Source organism: Dermacentor andersoni, chromosome 10 (genome assembly GCF_023375885.2).
Source record: "Dermacentor andersoni chromosome 10, qqDerAnde1_hic_scaffold, whole genome shotgun sequence".
Taxonomy (NCBI): domain Eukaryota; kingdom Metazoa; phylum Arthropoda; class Arachnida; order Ixodida; family Ixodidae; genus Dermacentor; species Dermacentor andersoni.
The window spans coordinates 8,862,090-8,882,697 of record NC_092823.1 but is presented as its reverse complement, the minus strand read 5'-3'; the positions used below and the strand labels follow the sequence as shown (position 1 = coordinate 8,882,697).

At 43.0% G+C, this 20,608-nt stretch overlaps 2 long non-coding RNA genes across 2 annotated transcripts; one reads left to right on the top strand and one right to left on the bottom strand.

Annotated features, from left to right (window-relative positions):
- Positions 1–430: 430 nt before the first annotated feature.
- Positions 431–8,282, top strand: LOC140213694 (uncharacterized). The gene is made up of 3 exons (XR_011890592.1): positions 431–961; positions 2,070–2,160; positions 8,036–8,282. It is a non-coding gene; the product is annotated as an uncharacterized lncRNA (long non-coding RNA).
- Positions 8,283–9,381: 1,099 nt separating this feature from the next.
- LOC140213695 (uncharacterized) lies at positions 9,382–17,233 on the bottom strand. The gene is made up of 3 exons (XR_011890593.1): positions 16,703–17,233; positions 15,504–15,594; positions 9,382–9,628 (listed from the first exon to the last, which is right to left on the bottom strand). It is a non-coding gene; the product is annotated as an uncharacterized lncRNA (long non-coding RNA).
- Between the last annotated feature and the right edge of the window lie 3,375 nt (positions 17,234–20,608).

Below are 20,608 nucleotides of genomic sequence, written 5' to 3'. Positions count from 1 at the left end.
AGCCGCACTAAAGCACCGCAGCGTCAAGACGACAACACGCAAACGGCTGTTCGGCAAATCAACGCTTCAGCCCCGTTGCGATGCGCTCGTGTAAGGGAATTAGAGCGTTAACTTTCACGTAAGCTACGAAAAATGGCGTGCAACAGCGCCTCGTGCAAGCACGTCTTTCTGTATTATAACATTCAACATCACATCACGACTGTGGTAGGCCGTCAACATCATCGCCAAATATCGTCAGTGAACGCAAATAGAATAGCAAGCTGCGCTTATGTCGATTCCCACAGTGCGTGGGATCTGCCGCTGTTGTTTATAATAATAATAATAATAATAATAATAATAATAATAATTGCTTAGAGGTAGCGTAAGATAAATAGCCGCGAAAGTAATATACACACGTAGTTTAAAAGAATATATGTATTTATGCTTTGAAAACGAAACCGAAATTGAAATAACTTCCACCGACGGGTGTCGCCGCGATCGCTGCTGAGTCTCGCGGCGGGCCGCCGGGTGCACATGTGTGTGTTCTCCGTGACAGTCTTGAAGTTGTGAGTAATTGGATTGTTTTTCGCTACGTTTAGGTTCCACCACCTCGTTGTTTTCGTGTACTTTCGTGCTCATCGACGCGAAGGGAGCATCCGGACTGAAGGCGACGCGATTATGCGTGAGAAAGAAAGGCAGTAGCGGCCTGCGACATCGGCGTTTCTTTGTGACAGTGTGTTTACTATGCCTACGACGGCCGTCATTCGTGGCCAACGAGAAAACATCTTCCATTCGGCCTGACCAGTGATGAAGTGGACTTCTTTTTTCGGCGGAATCCATCGTCAACATCGTCCGGAATCCATCGTCAACATCGTCCATCCACTACGTAAACGAAATGGCGTGCCCAGAGTACACATCGTGACAGCGCTCCGCCTTCAAACCGAGGGCCTTTTGCAAGGCGGATGGACGGCTCATATAAAAGGTGCATACGTGGTCACATTCAGCGTCGCGTTTTTATGGTGCGTCATTGTGGTAGTAATTTTCGCGTAATTTCTTTAAAGGACAGCACAAGGTGTGTTGGATGCGAGTGTAGTATGTGTACTTCAGGTGGAGCCTACGGGTACCGAACGTGAAAAAGAAATGAAAATATATCGGATGTTTAATTGTTCGTGTGTCCTCAACTAATTGTGACAGCACATAGAGTTGTAGAGAATTAAGTACTGCTACGCGTCAGTATACGGCGCAGGCAGGTAAATAATACTTTGGTTTGGCTAATTCATTCTGTTGCTAAAGATGGGCGCATACTTATACCGGTTTCACACGGCCACTTTCGATCACGATTGAGCCTGTTCTGGATCGAAATTTTCGACTGCGATTGGCTACCGTCCGCAGATTCAGCAAGGAAGCCAAACGTGATCAGAAATTCGATCCCAGTCAGGATCGATCGCGGCCAAAAGTGTGCAGTGGGACATCCGTATTAAATGTCGCTTGTGTACTTGCACTCGTTTTTTTTTCCCAGGTCACGTGGTAGGTAATGATGCAGGTAGCTTGCAATGCTTGTGCTTTCATCGCTAGAACTAATACAAAAGAACCACAACCATCCCGGCTATGTGGCTATCCTTCGTTTTCAGTTGGACTCGTTTGTTCTAGAAGCTTTCGTGCCGTTGCGGATGAACGCGTGGTTGCGCTATTTGTTTATGAATTTATCTTTGTGTAAATAAGTACACCGAGCCTAATCATGTTTTTTCTTGACCTTGAACTCGTTTTTTGGTTTCACGCACGCATGCTTATTACTGCTACTATTTGTTTTCTTGTTGTACGACTGAACCCTGCCTAAGGTGTCCTGTCAGTGGTCGACAGTATTTCTGAAATGAACTGCACTGAACATCCTACGGCTATTCTACGTTTCACTGCCTTATTCTAATGTCTAGTTATAAAGCGCATGGTTATTGTAACTATTCTTGGCTTGTATATATGTATGTATTAAGCTGGTAAATGCTTAATTGTGTTTGCAGTTTTGAGAGGTTCTTTTATTAAGTGGTCAATCTCGAGTGGTATTAATGGTGAGTTGTTTTCTTGTGCCCATGCAGTTAGTCAGTATGAAGCAATTGCATGGGAACCGGCTGATTGTCTTGGGCCTACACATTGCTCAAAAGAGAGGGAAGGTGTCTGAGCCGACAGGTATACTTTTTTCATCACAATTGGCCTACATATTTTTTCCACTGGAGGATGAAGACCTCTCCCAGTGAGCTCCAATTACCTCTGCCTTGCGCTAGCTGATTCGAAGTGAAGCCTGCAAATTTCCTGACTTCATCATACAGTCTAATTCTCTACCGTCCTTGACTACCCTTCTCTTCCCTTGGCATCCGTTCTGTAACTCGAATGTGCCACCAGTTATCTGCCCCATGCATTACATGGTTGAAGAAGGCACTTGGGCTAGTTGGTGCTCATTGCAGACTTGAAACATCAATAACTAGCGTGAAAAAGACGACAACATCAAGAAGCACATAAGGGAGAACTCTAGACTTCAACTGAAATTTTTGCTGCACAGAAACATGGGATGCACAGAATGTTGACCGATGGAAACAACACAGGAGCTATCGGAACAAATTGATGAACAGGTTAATTTCACATACGAACACTCTTGGTAAGAGCCAGGGACGGCTGCTCACACACCTGTTCCCCACTTTCTTTATGCAAAATGGTTCGTATATTTCCTTATGAACCTGCTTCTGGAGCTGCCTGAGCGCATGATTGCTTTGAAACTGCTTGGTGCATGAGCACGTATGGCGATAATTGGCCAGGTAGCCACTAAGGCACTGAAAGCAGCCCTATGTTCCCCTCAAGTCAAACAGGTCGGTGTTTAAAAGACTGCTTCGGGGAACCAAGATAGGGCAGCTGTCAGTGGCTAGTGGCCATCTGGCCAATGATTGCTGTAGGTGCTCATGCACTGAGCAGTTTCAAAGCGCTCATCTGCCCATGCGGCTCTAGAGGCAGGTCGACATTAAAATATTCGAAGCACTTTGCATGAAAAAGTGGGTGATGGGTGTGTAAGCACCCCTTCCCTGGCTCTCACCGAAAAGAGTGTTTGTATGTCGAAATGAACCTATCCATCAATTTGCTCCGATACCTCCTTTGTCAGACAGGGAAAGGGAAAGATGAATGTTGCTTCCATCCGTCGAGGTCGCATCCCCTGAATCCTATGTTTCTGTGTAGCCAAAATTTCATTTGAAGCCTAGAGCTCTGTCGTGTGTGCTTCTAGCTGTTGTCCGTTGTTTTTTTCACGCTAGTTAATGATGTCTCAAGTCTGCACTACATGGCCTGACCAGCTCCCTTCTTTACTCGTTATGTCAGCTAGGATATCAGCTCCTTCGTCTGCTTTCTGAACCACGCTGCTCTCTTCCTGTTTCTGCTGCCATCAGGACGGGAGTGGACATGACAAATGAAATTGAGTGTAATTTAGACAAAGGAGCAGTGAGACTTCCTGTGCTTTACCTTTTGTTGTACATAAATGTTGAAATTGCACCAACACATCTTTTTCCACCTTGTGATTTTCCCATAGCTGTGACAAATGAATATATAGGCTTTAAGAAACTAGATATGCAGTTTGCCTAAGAAAAAGAATACTTTTGCACTTAAAGGTAATGTGTATGATGCTCTAACTCCTTTGATGCATGTGCCTTGAGAGGTGTTGATGTTGTTCATTTCTTTCAGTAAGCTTTACTTGATGGGTATGACTTTGTATAAAGAAATAAGTTCTGAAGAAACCATAATACCTGACAGGCAGAATTATCGAGGTTGAGAGCCAAGTTTACTTTCATGACATTTTTTTCAGGCTGTACTAGTTGACCCATGATGTTCAACAGTGCGGACTTGTACAAAGGACGTCGAAAGTGGCGAGAAATGGAGACAAATGCTATCGCCTCTTTCTCCATCCTTTGTCGAGTTCACATTGTCGAACGTCATCGACCAATACCAAGTAGCCCGTTTGCGTATCTGTACTAGTTGAGCCATTTCTACTATGGCACTGTAAACCGAATGTGATAAATTCAAGATTGGTGCCTTTTCTATCTTTCTACAAGTGTTTCATATAATAGTTTAAGGCATTATGGTTGATGTCATGTTTTGACACAACCATAACCTCATAAGGTGTCTTCATGCATGCGAAAAGTGCCTCTTGTACAAGTTGCATGCTGGCCTGATATGGAGAACAAACCTGGCAGGAGGTAGAGCACATGTTGTATTGTAAACAAGACGCACGATTGCATTTACTTGGCAGTTATCGCAATGTTTTCTGAGATTTACCTGCAGGAACATTAGTTAACTCAGCTGCTAAGGGCACTGGTAAAGACATATCACTAGACACTGGGAGCAGAAAGAAAATCTGATTTTGCAGTACTATTGAAGTCATGCAACATTATGTCTAACCAAACTGGCAGGGATGCTAGCTGTTAAAAAGAAAGGGCTGATTTCAAGAAAATTTTGCATTCCTAAATGTGTAAGTGAAATGCTCTATGCTTATAAGCTACAAAATATTTCCAGGATAATCATGCTAGTTACACTGGCCATTTGCTAATTCAGTAAGGTTCACTGAAGCTTGTTTTAAAATTCAGTGTCTTTATCCAGGGTGATGATTTTAAGTTTTGTGGAATTTTTAAGTATAACCTGTTGCATATAGCATAATTCTAGTCCTTGAGCAGGAATATTCAAACAGGCAGACCTATCTTGCACGAGAAATCGAAACACATGTTCAACGAATTAACGAAAATCTATTAATTAGCTTTTCAATTAATTACTTCATGGCACATATAAACAAAAAGAAAGTGGCTTAACCGAGGGGCCAATGTTTATTAATCTTATCCTAAGAAGCCAGCAAACACTACCAAGGACAACTTAGGGTAAATTACTTGTGATTAGTAAATGAAATAAAGAAATTATAGATTACTGAAAATGAAAGTGGATGAAAAAACAACTTGCCACAGGTGGGGAACGAACCCACGTCTTCGCATTACGCGTGCGATGCTTTACCAATTGAACTACAACAGGGGCCTTTTCCCCATCCACTTTCTTCGGTATTTATGTTTCCTAGTAGAACTCTAGGAGTGTTTGCCAGTGCCACCACATATATGAAGCACATATTGTAATTTACAAATCCTTGCCAGTGAGATTACAAGATGCATCCACTTTGGAATTGATTTCCAGAATGACGCCAGTTTGGAGATATGGGCCCTCAAACTTGCCGTAAAAATGCACTGTTGTTCCACTTACTTTTTTAACAAAATGTGCTTTTATGCACTGATGCAAAAAGTAACTGGAACACCCTTGTGTAGTGTTCTTTATCAGGGAATTATTCCTAAACTGGTGTCATCCTGGAAGTTCAAGTGCACACGTCTTCCAAGCTCACTGGCTACAATTCGTAAATTGCAATATGCGCAGTAAAATAATTAGTTACGAGGTGAATAGTGAATTTTTTTAATTAGTCGAACATGTGTTTCAATTTCTTATGCTAGTGATGTTCACCTCTTCAAATAATCTAGCTCAAGGACAAGAATTATTCCATCTGCCACAGGAAATTTTTTAAAACTCCATAAAACTTAAAAATGATCACCCTGTACAATGCTACTACAGTGCTAAACAGCCAGCAGCCTAATCATCACATTTAAGAATGCCGTAACAACACTGACAAGTGCACTAAAGTTTTCTGCGCTTCACAGATGAAAGATGTTGGCTATTAGAATGTTTGATCTTAGTGTAACTCACAATCAGATAACCAGCAAGATCAAGTGAAAGCAGATGACAAACTTCATACATGAAAGGCTTTAACTGTGCTTTGATTAAAATAGCTAAACTTCTGTTAAGCATGATGCATTCACTGTGTTGTTCCAGTTCAAAGCATCTAAATGATCAGATTCTAAAGAGTTCTTGCTTGGAAGATCTTTAGTGAAAACCTCTGTAATAAACATACCAGAAGGATTATGTGCTTGCTTAGTGGAGATGTCTAAGATGATGTTAAAAGGTGTAGGTAGGGCTTCTAGTAAAGATGCCAAATAGTTCTGAGAGAGGGGTTGTTACCAGCCACTGTGTAGGTCATAGATTAAGAAAAAAATAAAGGTCAGCTTAGTGATGCTTAGTATAGTGATGCTTGCATTGTTTGTGATAGTGAGTGTAGTGATGCTTGCATTGTTTGCCTGGAAAATCTTGAGAACAGCATCGTTTGTGTCTCTTGTTAAAGGAGCAGGCTTCTGTGAAAATGCTGATTGCTACTCCTATAAATAATGTATATTCCTGAGGAGGCAGGCAAAACAATGCCATCTGTTATAATAACCGATGAATGTAAGGTCATTGTATAGGCACGTAAACCCTGCGACTTTGTTTTTGCCTTGTGGCCACCACCTCCTGTGAACTAATGGTTGGCATTTAAACTATTGGTTTTGGGAACAAGGCATTAATGTCAAAGTACCTCTTGATGGTTACCCTGCAATGCATAGCAAAGCATATGGCTGCACCTTATTTTCAATATAACTTGCTTGTAGGGAAAAGTTGCAGTGAGATGATGTGGCTTCTCATTGTAAACTTATTGCATAAGAAAGGATTGATATATTTGTAAGCAAATTATTGGACGCAACACGAGCATCTTTATTTGTGCACATTCCAAATTGTAGTTTTGGGTCAGATGTCACACACGAAAACAAACTGACCAGCGTTATTGCTGTAATATGAAGGCGGTTAAGGAAATAATGCCTCCAAACACACTACTTTGCCAGTAGTACTGCAAACATTTCGGCTCTTTATCATTAATGCACTGATGTTTATGCTATAGAATGTCACTTGCCCCATCTTCCTATCTCTTCGCGTTCCAAAGTAATCGATCAATGAATGGCATCCAGTGGTGATGTCCGCTTGAAACAGCGGGCTGTAATTGAATTTCTCACTGCGGAAGGTTCTACGCCCTTCAACATTCATTGCCGTCTGAAAGCAGTTTACGGGGATGCCTGTGTTGAAGTCAGCATTGTGCGGAGGTGGGCAAGGACTGTGAAACATCAAAATCCAGCCGCATCAAACGTCCAGGATCAGCACCGAACTGGACGGCCTGCAACGGCTTCTGATGAGGATCATGAACATCAGGCAGACGAGTTGAATCGGGTCAATCGCAGGATCAAGCAACACCAGATTGCAAAAACACTTGCCATTTCTATTGGTTCAGTGAACCAGATAATTAAGAAACTCCTGGGTTACAGAAGATTTTAACTTGTTGGCTATGCTTCAACTTTTTCACGTCAGTCTTCAGTTGCCGTGGCACCCAACAAGCGCAAGTCTTCTTGTAACGCAGGTCTTTAATGATGTGGTTCACTGAGCCAATGGAAATAGCGAGTGTTATTGCAATCTGGTGTTGCTTGATCCTGCGATTGCCCTGAGTCAACTTATCTGCCTGATGTTCATGACCTTGATCAGAAGCCATTGTGGGCCATCCATTTCGGTGCTGATCCTGGAGATTTGATGCGGCAGGATTTTGGTCTTTCACAGTCCTTACCCACCTCTGCACAGTGCTGACGTCAACACAGGCATCCCCGTAAACTGCAGTCAGATGGCGATGAATGTTGATATGCGCACAACCTTCCGCAGTCAGAATTCAATTACAGCCTGCTGTTTCAACTGGACGTCACCACTGGATGCCATGAATTGCTCGATTACTCTGGAACGAGAAGAGATAGGAAGGTGAGGCGACATTCGATAGCATAAACATAAGTGCATCAATGATAAAGAGTTCAAAATGTTTCCAGTAATATTGGCAAAGTAGTGGGCTTGGAGGCAGTAATTTCTGAATCGCCCTCATATAATTGTGTAGCCTCTCTCTCCTACATTCATGATTTGGCAGAATGAATGCCTTATTCTTTCGAAATAACGATTTCTTGGAAGTAAGCACCATCTGGGCTTGTTTTCTTTATCCTGGTCTTCATGTGATCTTGAAATATTAAAGTGAATGATGCAGGGAAGCGCTGCTTGTCATGTTTCGTGTACTTTTCCTGACATTAAATTGCAACAAATCATTTTGCAGGTAGAAAACAAGCAGATGGCTACAGCGATCAATGAAGAAATGGCTTCATCTATGATGGCTCTCCTTAGGACATTGGAATGGAGCTACACAAAGGCATCACCAGCCTTGCCTGTTCCCTGGAACATTGGTTTGAATAAGACTGTTCTTCAGTGTAGAACGACCACAAGACTTGTCACCACATACAAGGCGTAGTGCAAGCTCTAAATATTGTACAGGTGGCTAGAATAAATGACCCTCCATGCAGTCACTCTTCCTGTATCTGTGGTAAATGGACCATTTCACGCAGGACACTCACACGTGATTATGTGTTTTCTATAAAGTTGCTATGCCATGCATTTGGAAACACATTACCTATTGTATGCACACTGTACATAACATTTTTGTGTGCTAGCCTGACTGTAGACTTGCGAAACAAACAATGAAGTGCATGTGTACCCGCTTCAACATGCTGTACTTCCAACACCCTTATAGCAAGGGCTATTATATTGCTCATTACACCCGATAGCTGAAGGGGTAATATATTCCCGAACACACCCTTACACCCCATGGGTCGAAGGGTAATATGTTGTTCAAAGCACCCTCAAGGGATAGGGTGTTATTGGAATATAGAGTAACCATCATAAGGGTGTAATTGGCTATAAAACCCAGCTTTTTCTAGGGTGCTAGGGGGTTAGTTATAGACACTCAAAAAAACCCTTAGGGGTGTAAATTATTTTACAGTGTAGACCGACCAGACAACCAAGAGTTCAATTATAGATACCACGAGCACCCTCTGTGATATAGAGGGGCGGCGAATGCCACCAAGCACTGTCCAGGTCCTGCATATTTCGCTGCGTAGGTTCGAAAAGAAGGCTTTGTGCTCTCCGCTGCACACTGTAAAATAATTTACACCCCTAAGGGTTTTTTTGAGTGTCTATAACTAACCCCCTAGCACCCTAGAAAAAGCTGGGTTTTATAGGCAATTACACCCTTATGATGGTTACTCTATATTCCAACAACACCCTATCCCTTGAGGGTGCTTTGAACAACATATTACCCTTCGACCCATGGGGTGTAAGGGTGTGTTCGGGAATATATTACCCCTTCAGCTATCGGGTGTAATGAGCAATATAATAGCCCTTGCTATAAGGGTGTTGGAAGTACAGCATGTTGAAGCGGGTACACATGCACTTCATTGTTTGTTTCGCAAGTCTACAGTCAGGCTAGCACACAAAAATGTTATGTACAGTGTGCATACAATAGGTAATGTGTTTCCAAATGCATGGCATAGCAACTTTATAGAAAACACATAATCACGTGTGAGTGTCCTGCGTGAAATGGTCCATTTACCACAGATACAGGAAGAGTGACTGCATGGAGGGTCATTTATTCTAGCCACCTGTACAATATTTAGAGCTTGCACTACGCCTTGTATGTGGTGACAAGTCTTGTGGTCGTTCTACACTGAAGAACAGTCTTATTCAAACCAATGTTCCAGGGAACAGGCAAGGCTGGTGATGCCTTTGTGTAGCTCCATTCCAATGTCCTAAGGAGAGCCATCATAGATGAAGCCATTTCTTCATTGATCGCTGTAGCCATCTGCTTGTTTTCTACCTGCAAAATGATTTGTTGCAATTTAATGTCAGGAAAAGTACACGAAACATGACAAGCAGCGCTTCCCTGCATCATTCACTTTAATATTTCAAGATCACATGAAGACCAGGATAAAGAAAACAAGCCCAGATGGTGCTTACTTCCAAGAAATCGTTATTTCGAAAGAATAAGGCATTCATTCTGCCAAATCATGAATGTAGGAGAGAGAGGCTACACAATTATATGAGGGCGATTCAGAAATTACTGCCTCCAAGCCCACTACTTTGCCAATATTACTGGAAACATTTTGAACTCTTTATCATTGATGCACTTATGTTTATGCTATCGAATGTCGCCTCACCTTCCTATCTCTTCTCGTTCCAGAGTAATCGAGCAATTCATGGCATCCAGTGGTGACGTCCAGTTGAAACAGCAGGCTGTAATTGAATTCTGACTGCGGAAGGTTGTGCGCATATCAACATTCATCGCCATCTGACTGCAGTTTACGGGGATGCCTGTGTTGACGTCAGCACTGTGCAGAGGTGGGTAAGGACTGTGAAAGACCAAAATCCTGCCGCATCAAATCTCCAGGATCAGCACCGAAATGGATGGCCCACAATGGCTTCTGATCAAGGTCATGAACATCAGGCAGATAAGTTGACTCAGGGCAATCGCAGGATCAAGCAACACCAGATTGCAATAACACTCGCTATTTCCATTGGCTCAGTGAACCACATCATTAAAGACCTGCGTTACAAGAAGACTTGCGCTTGTTGGGTGCCACGGCAACTGAAGACTGACGTGAAAAAGTTGAAGCATAGCCAACAAGTTAAAATCTTCTGTAACCCAGGAGTTTCTTAATTATCTGGTTCACTGAACCAATAGAAATGGCAAGTGTTTTTGCAATCTGGTGTTGCTTGATCCTGCGATTGACCCGATTCAACTCGTCTGCCTGATGTTGATGATCCTCATCAGAAGCCGTTGCAGGCCGTCCAGTTCGGTGCTGATCCTGGACGTTTGATGCGGCTGGATTTTGATGTTTCACAGTCCTTGCCCACCTCCGCACAATGCTGACTTCAACACAGGCATCCCCGTAAACTGCTTTCAGACGGCAATGAATGTTGAAGGGCGTAGAACCTTCCGCAGTGAGAAATTCAATTACAGCCCGCTGTTTCAAGCGGACATCACCACTGGATGCCATTCATTGATCGATTACTTTGGAACGCGAAGAGATAGGAAGATGGGGCAAGTGACATTCTATAGCATAAACATCAGTGCATTAATGATAAAGAGCCGAAATGTTTGCAGTACTACTGGCAAAGTAGTGTGTTTGGAGGCATTATTTCCTTAACCGCCTTCATATTACAGCAATAACGCTGGTCAGTTTGTTTTCGTGTGTGACATCTGACCCAAAACTACAATTTGGAATGTGCACAAATAAAGATGCTCGTGTTGCGTCCAATAATTTGCTTACAAATATATCAATCCTTTCTTATGCAATAAGTTTACAATGAGAAGCCACATCATCTCACTGCAACTTTTCCCTACAAGCAAGTTATATTGAAAATAAGGTGCAGCCATATGCTTTGCTATGCATTGCAGGGTAACCATCAAGAGGTACTTTGACATTAATGCCTTGTTCCCAAAACCAATAGTTTAAATGCCAACCATTAGTTCACAGGAGGTGGTGGCCACAAGGCAAAAACAAAGTCGCAGGGTTTACGTGCCTATACAATGACCTTACATTCATCGGTTATTATAACAGATGGCATTGTTTTGCCTGCCTCCTCAGGAATATACATTATTTATAGGAGTAGCAATCAGCATTTTCACAGAAGCCTGCTCCTTTAACAAGAGACACAAACGATGCTGTTCTCAAGATTTTCCAGGCAAACAATGCAAGCATCACTACACTCACTATCACAAACAATGCAAGCATCACTATACTAAGCATCACTAAGCTGACCTTTATTTTTTTCTTAATCTATGACCTACACAGTGGCTGGTAACAACCCCTCTCTCAGAACTATTTGGCATCTTTACTAGAAGCCCTACCTACACCTTTTAACATCATCTTAGACATCTCCACTAAGCAAGCACATAATCCTTCTGGTATGTTTATTACAGAGGTTTTCACTAAAGATCTTCCAAGCAAGAACTCTTTAGAATCTGATCATTTAGATGCTTTGAACTGGAACAACACAGTGAATGCATCATGCTTAACAGAAGTTTAGCTATTTTAATCAAAGCACAGTTAAAGCCTTTCATGTATGAAGTTTGTCATCTGCTTTCACTTGATCTTGCTGGTTATCTGATTGTGAGTTACACTAAGATCAAACATTCTAATAGCCAACATCTTTCATCTGTGAAGCGCAGAAAACTTTAGTGCACTTGTCAGTGTTGTTACGGCATTCTTAAATGTGATGATTAGGCTGCTGGCTGTTTAGCACTGTAGTAGCATTGTACAGGGTGATCATTTTTAAGTTTTATGGAGTTTTAAAAAATTTCCTGTGGCAGATGGAATAATTCTTGTCCTTGAGCTAGATTATTTGAAGAGGTGAACATCACTAGCATAAGAAATTGAAACACATGTTCGACTAATTAAAAAAATTCACTATTCACCTCGTAACTAATTATTTTACTGCGCATATTGCAATTTACGAATTGTAGCCAGTGAGCTTGGAAGACGTGTGCACTTGAACTTCCAGGATGACACCAGTTTAGGAATAATTCCCTGATAAAGAACACTACACAAGGGTGTTCCAGTTACTTTTTGCATCAGTGCATAAAAGCACATTTTGTTAAAAAAGTAAGTGGAACAACAGTGCATTTTTACGGCAAGTTTGAGGGCCCATATCTCCAAACTGGCGTCATTCTGGAAATCAATTCCAAAGTGGATGCATCTTGTAATCTCACTGGCAAGGATTTGTAAATTACAATATGTGCTTCATATATGTGGTGGCACTGGCAAACACTCCTAGAGTTCTACTAGGAAACATAAATACCGAAGAAAGTGGATGGGGAAAAGGCCCCTGTTGTAGTTCAATTGGTAAAGCATCGCACGCGTAATGCGAAGACGTGGGTTCGTTCCCCACCTGTGGCAAGTTGTTTTTTCATCCACTTTCATTTTCAGTAATCTATAATTTCTTTATTTCATTTACTAATCACAAGTAATTTACCCTAAGTTGTCCTTGGTAGTGTTTGCTGGCTTCTTAGGATAAGATTAATAAACATTGGCCCCTCGGTTAAGCCACTTTCTTTTTGTTTATATGTGCCATGAAGTAATTAATTGAAAAGCTAATTAATAGATTTTCGTTAATTCGTTGAACATGTGTTTCGATTTCTCGTGCAAGATAGGTCTGCCTGTTTGAATATTCCTGCTCAAGGACTAGAATTATGCTATATGCAACAGGTTATACTTAAAAATTCCACAAAACTTAAAATCATCACCCTGGATAAAGACACTGAATTTTAAAACAAGCTTCAGTGAACCTTACTGAATTAGCAAATGGCCAGTGTAACTAGCATGATTATCCTGGAAATATTTTGTAGCTTATAAGCATAGAGCATTTCACTTACACATTTAGGAATGCAAAATTTTCTTGAAATCAGCCCTTTCTTTTTAACAGCTAGCATCCCTGCCAGTTTGGTTAGACATAATGTTGCATGACTTCAATAGTACTGCAAAATCAGATTTTCTTTCTGCTCCCAGTGTCTAGTGATATGTCTTTACCAGTGCCCTTAGCAGCTGAGATAACTAATGTTCCTGCAGGTAAATCTCAGAAAACATTGCGATAACTGCCAAGTAAATGCAATCGTGCGTCTTGTTTACAATACAACATGTGCTCTACCTCCTGCCAGGTTTGTTCTCCATATCAGGCCAGCATGCAACTTGTACAAGAGGCACTTTTCGCATGCATGAAGACACCTTATGAGGTTATGGTTGTGTCAAAACATGACATCAACCATAATGCCTTAAACTATTATATGAAACACTTGTAGAAAGATAGAAAAGGCACCAATCTTGAATTTATCACATTCGGTTTACAGTGCCATAGTAGAAATGGCTCAACTAGTACAGATACGCAAACGGGCTACTTGGTATTGGTCGATGACGTTCGACAATGTGAACTCGACAAAGGATGGAGAAAGAGGCGATAGCATTTGTCTCCATTTCTCGCCACTTTCGACGTCCTTTGTACAAGTCCGCACTGTTGAACATCATGGGTCAACTAGTACAGCCTGAAAAAAATGTCATGAAAGTAAACTTGGCTCTCAACCTCGATAATTCTGCCTGTCAGGTATTATGGTTTCTTCAGAACTTATTTCTTTATACAAAGTCATACCCATCAAGTAAAGCTTACTGAAAGAAATGAACAACATCAACACCTCTCAAGGCACATGCATCAAAGGAGTTAGAGCATCATACACATTACCTTTAAGTGCAAAAGTATTCTTTTTCTTAGGCAAACTGCATATCTAGTTTCTTAAAGCCTATATATTCATTTGTCACAGCTATGGGAAAATCACAAGGTGGAAAAAGATGTGTTGGTGCAATTTCAACATTTATGTACAACAAAAGGTAAAGCACAGGAAGTCTCACTGCTCCTTTGTCTAAATTACACTCAATTTCATTTGTCATGTCCACTCCCGTCCTGATGGCAGCAGAAACAGGAAGAGAGCAGCGTGGTTCAGAAAGCAGACGAAGGAGCTGATATCCTAGCTGACATAACGAGTAAAGAAGGGAGCTGGTCAGGCCATGTAGTGCAGACTTGAGACATCATTAACTAGCGTGAAAAAAACAACGGACAACAGCTAGAAGCACACACGACAGAGCTCTAGGCTTCAAATGAAATTTTGGCTACACAGAAACATAGGATTCAGGGGATGCGACCTCGACGGATGGAAGCAACATTCATCTTTCCCTTTCCCTGTCTGACAAAGGAGGTATCGGAGCAAATTGATGGATAGGTTCATTTCGACATACAAACACTCTTTTCGGTGAGAGCCAGGGAAGGGGTGCTTACACACCCATCACCCACTTTTTCATGCAAAGTGCTTCGAATATTTTAATGTCGACCTGCCTCTAGAGCCGCATGGGCAGATGAGCGCTTTGAAACTGCTCAGTGCATGAGCACCTACAGCAATCATTGGCCAGATGGCCACTAGCCACTGACAGCTGCCCTATCTTGGTTCCCCGAAGCAGTCTTTTAAACACCGACCTGTTTGACTTGAGGGGAACATAGGGCTGCTTTCAGTGCCTTAGTGGCTACCTGGCCAATTATCGCCATACGTGCTCATGCACCAAGCAGTTTCAAAGCAATCATGCGCTCAGGCAGCTCCAGAAGCAGGTTCATAAGGAAATATACGAACCATTTTGCATAAAGAAAGTGGGGAACAGGTGTGTGAGCAGCCGTCCCTGGCTCTTACCAAGAGTGTTCGTATGTGAAATTAACCTGTTCATCAATTTGTTCCGATAGCTCCTGTGTTGTTTCCATCGGTCAACATTCTGTGCATCCCATGTTTCTGTGCAGCAAAAATTTCAGTTGAAGTCTAGAGTTCTCCCTTATGTGCTTCTTGATGTTGTCGTCTTTTTCACGCTAGTTATTGATGTTTCAAGTCTGCAATGAGCACCAACTAGCCCAAGTGCCTTCTTCAACCATGTAATGCATGGGGCAGATAACTGGTGGCACATTCGAGTTACAGAACGGATGCCAAGGGAAGAGAAGGGTAGTCAAGGACGGTAGAGAATTAGACTGTATGATGAAGTCAGGAAATTTGCAGGCTTCACTTCGAATCAGCTAGCGCAAGGCAGAGGTAATTGGAGCTCACTGGGAGAGGTCTTCATCCTCCAGTGGAAAAAATATGTAGGCCAATTGTGATGAAAAAAGTATACCTGTCGGCTCAGACACCTTCCCTCTCTTTTGAGCAATGTGTAGGCCCAAGACAATCAGCCGGTTCCCATGCAATTGCTTCATACTGACTAACTGCATGGGCACAAGAAAACAACTCACCATTAATACCACTCGAGATTGACCACTTAATAAAAGAACCTCTCAAAACTGCAAACACAATTAAGCATTTACCAGCTTAATACATACATATATACAAGCCAAGAATAGTTACAATAACCATGCGCTTTATAACTAGACATTAGAATAAGGCAGTGAAACGTAGAATAGCCGTAGGATGTTCAGTGCAGTTCATTTCAGAAATACTGTCGACCACTGACAGGACACCTTAGGCAGGGTTCAGTCGTACAACAAGAAAACAAATAGTAGCAGTAATAAGCATGCGTGCGTGAAACCAAAAAACGAGTTCAAGGTCAAGAAAAAACATGATTAGGCTCGGTGTACTTATTTACACAAAGATAAATTCATAAACAAATAGCGCAACCACGCGTTCATCCGCAACGGCACGAAAGCTTCTAGAACAAACGAGTCCAACTGAAAACGAAGGATAGCCACATAGCCGGGATGGTTGTGGTTCTTTTGTATTAGTTCTAGCGATGAAAGCACAAGCATTGCAAGCTACCTGCATCATTACCTACCACGTGACCTGGGAAAAAAAAACGAGTGCAAGTACACAAGCGACATTTAATACGGATGTCCCACTGCACACTTTTGGCCGCGATCGATCCTGACTGGGATCGAATTTCTGATCACGTTTGGCTTCCTTGCTGAATCTGCGGACGGTAGCCAATCGCAGTCGAAAATTTCGATCCAGAACAGGCTCAATCGTGATCGAAAGTGGCCGTGTGAAACCGGTATAAGTATGCGCCCATCTTTAGCAACAGAATGAATTAGCCAAACCAAAGTATTATTTACCTGCCTGCGCCGTATACTGACGCGTAGCAGTACTTAATTCTCTACAACTCTATGTGCTGTCACAATTAGTTGAGGACACACGAACAATTAAACATCCGATATATTTTCATTTCTTTTTCACGTTCGGTACCCGTAGGCTCCACCTGAAGTACACATACTACACTCGCATCCAACACACCTTGTGCTGTCCTTTAAAGAAATTACGCGAAAATTACTACCACAATGACGCACCATAAAAACGCGACGCTGAATGTGACCACGTATGCACCTTTTATATGAGCCGTCCATCCGCCTTGCAAAAGGCCCTCGGTTTGAAGGCGGAGCGCTGTCACGATGTGTACTCTGGGCACGCCATTTCGTTTACGTAGTGGATGGACGATGTTGACGATGGATTCCGGACGATGTTGACGATGGATTCCGCCGAAAAAAGAAGTCCACTTCATCACTGGTCAGGCCGAATGGAAGATGTTTTCTCGTTGGCCACGAATGACGGCCGTCGTAGGCATAGTAAACACACTGTCACAAAGAAACGCCGATGTCGCAGGCCGCTACTGCCTTTCTTTCTCACGCATAATCGCGTCGCCTTCAGTCCGGATGCTCCCTTCGCGTCGATGAGCACGAAAGTACACGAAAACAACGAGGTGGTGGAACCTAAACGTAGCGAAAAACAATCCAATTACTCACAACTTCAAGACTGTCACGGAGAACACACACATGTGCACCCGGCGGCCCGCCGCGAGACTCAGCAGCGATCGCGGCGACACCCGTCGGTGGAAGTTATTTCAATTTCGGTTTCGTTTTCAAAGCATAAATACATATATTCTTTTAAACTACGTGTGTATATTACTTTCGCGGCTATTTATCTTACGCTACCTCTAAGCAATTATTATTATTATTATTATTATTATTATTATTATTATAAACAACAGCGGCAGATCCCACGCACTGTGGGAATCGACATAAGCGCAGCTTGCTATTCTATTTGCGTTCACTGACGATATTTGGCGATGATGTTGACGGCCTACCACAGTCGTGATGTGATGTTGAATGTTATAATACAGAAAGACGTGCTTGCACGAGGCGCTGTTGCACGCCATTTTTCGTAGCTTACGTGAAAGTTAACGCTCTAATTCCCTTACACGAGCGCATCGCAACGGGGCTGAAGCGTTGATTTGCCGAACAGCCGTTTGCGTGTTGTCGTCTTGACGCTGCGGTGCTTTAGTGCGGCTTTGCGTCTCTGCATGCCCTGAGTCAGTGATCCATGTGCGAAAAGTGGCATTATTTACCCAGTTCGTCTGGGTGTTGGCTTTAAACATTCTCTTGTCTCGTCGTTAGTCTTCCAGATGGCATTGTGTCGATGACCAGGGTGTTTCAGTGGGCATTATGACGGCCAAAGGGGTCCAGAGAGTACTGTAGCGATGCCCACGAAGTTCTCGCTAAAAGGGCTCGCACACGCCTTCCCTGAGTCCCTCTCATGTACATTATGCACGCTCTGAAACCACCCACCGCCGCGGCTGTCAAGGCAGTGACAGCAGCAGCAGCAGAATTGGAAATTAAAAGGGAGGAGGCATAGAAAGCTTCGCTTTAATATCTAGCAGAACGCCTCTGTGCACACTGTAACCTGTCATCCAGAGCTCTGGTGTTTTGACAGAGTTCAATTTCATTCTACAAAGTATGTGCCCCTGTCCTACCCTTCTCGCGAGGGGAGACGGGCGAGTCTCGCGCAGGTCTGCATATGCCAAGACATCTCGAACGTACTTTGCAGGTGGGCAATCGCGCGCACACTTGAAGAATGCCTCGCCACTGTTCCGTGAACAAAGATGGGTCTGCAAATGGCCCGCCAATTTCTGGAATCTCATTCTATCTATAATGATTGGCTTAATGTCCTATCCATGCAGGCAATAATACTGTATCCAATTTGGGAGGGGAAATATTTGAGTAAATAGCGCTGTTAGTCGGTGTGGCAAATACTGTATGCATCGCAAATTGTACCTTGGTTCTCTATGCTTTCTCACATTTCCCTCCCTTTCTTTTTCAGCACTCTGTTCTGGCAGCTGTTTGTAAGCCAGTAGAACTTTCCTTTCCTATACAACTACAAACTTAATAGTTTCTTTTTGTACAGCCAGCTTCGTAAATTGACGCAGACGCGAAGCCATGAGCGTTTTGCACGGCTCTTTCTGTAGAGGCTGCTTGATCAAAGCATTGTGGTGGGTGAGAAGGCTCAAGTTTGCCTACGAAGCTACCTTGTTTTTAAACGTCAGAGAAGCAGAACGAATTGGGGTTATTGATTCCGCGAAAGAATCTCAGGTGGGGTCAAATCTTCCCGAATTGGCGTATCTTTTGTCCGACTATGGTTCGTCGCCCCCTTTTGTGCCTGTTTCGTTGTGCTTGAAAGAAACCTAGACGACCGCATTGCTTTGGAGCAAGTGTGGTGCGTCCAGCTGCATGCTGTCACGTGGCCTGTTCATTTTGCTGGATTGCTGGCGACCCACAAGCAAGAGCTGCACTTTTTCTGCCTTGCTGAAAACGTCTTGAACATTTTTCTTTTTGGTTAAATATTCAATGCTAGAAAAAGTATGTGCGCGCTTTTGGATCCCGCGGAATTTGTGCGTGATGACATTTGAGAACTGTGTGCCACTTAGCCCACTATGACATAATAGTAGTGCTTCAGCAACAGGTTTTTCGCAGGACATATTTAAAATAGCTCATCAAAACAGACAGTGAAACGGTGGGGAACCCTCTTCAGGCGTTTTGTCGGCATTGAAAGCCCGACATGTCTCGGGGGGAAGTGGTTGGGGTCGGGGAGGGCCCGCTTCTCGATCCGCCACTGGTTTGTAGTGCCGTGGGACACGCTGTCTGTTTGTGTAACTGTATGTTTGTGAAAGTAATAAAAATAAACAAAAACACCCTTGCACCCACCCCCAATATTCTTAGTCAGTGCACCCTTTTGGTGGGTAAAAGGGTGTTATGACATCTAGAACTGCCCTACGCTTCGCAAGAAGTCATGATGATGGGATATTTCTAGAATGAAAACACCCTTCAAGGGTGTTATGACTCGCAATTCTCACCATCAAGGGTGTAAATTATTTTACTGTGCACGGTTATTGCTAAACTTTTGCAAGAAAACCGCATTTTGGAGTCTACGTTGTTTAATATACCACTTGGCACAGTTAACTGCCTGGTTTTTAAGAAGCGAACTGCTTCCGCGACGGCGTAAGCATAAACTTGCTTCGCGGCCTGTCGGTAGCTGCAGAAAGCAGCGCTTCGCGTAGGGCAGTTCCGTGTTCGAGAAGTGGGCAACACGCGTCAGCCCTCCTTAAAAGGCTGTTTTCTGCGGCTGTCGGCAGGTGGCGAAAAAAGTTTTGCTTGCACCTTCGTGGCGGTAGCTAGCATAATCCTAGGTGTAGGCAAATTCGCACTTTTTTCTTAAAAGCCAGTTAAGTAACTGTGCCAAGTCTTATACTGAACGACGTAGACTACAAGATGCGATCTTTCTGCAAATTTTCGCAAAAGCAGTGCTGCGGTGAGCGCAAAACCCTTTTTTGAACGTAGGCAGCCAAATTTGCAGGATGCTGTATTTTTACCTTTCTTCCGCACTTCACGCACGGTTCGTGTTTTGCCGTACGTGACAGAAATTTATTTCCCAGCATTGAAATGTCCTGTAACGTTTGCATGCTATGAATTAAACACAATTAAATGTGATTAAATCTCATCATGTGCAGACGAGATTTCGAGCTTGGATCACGGTCCTCCAGCATTTGTCTTAGCGAATTTTGTCGTGTGAAGGATGTAAAGATATTACCTACGCCAATCGCTTAAAATATAAAATTTTCATTAACATGCCTGTCCGCAGCGGACATTAACATGCCGTGTCACAGAGGAGGTTATGCGCTGCTTACAGAAACCTCGCACTACAGGTGGAAAGGCGTCGTTGCTGGATTGAGTTCGTTATGAATATAAAGCGTACGCGGTTTCACTGACGCCACGTACCATCAACTGATGTCACGCGGCGCACTGCTGATCGCGATCGAGCCCGATTTGGATATAGAAGCTTGCCACTGCGATCGGCTCCCTTCTGCAAATTGAATTCGATCTATATCGGGCTCATTCTCTCTCTCTCCCCCCCTCTCTCTCTCTCTCTCTCTCTCTCTCTCTCTCGATATATATTTATATA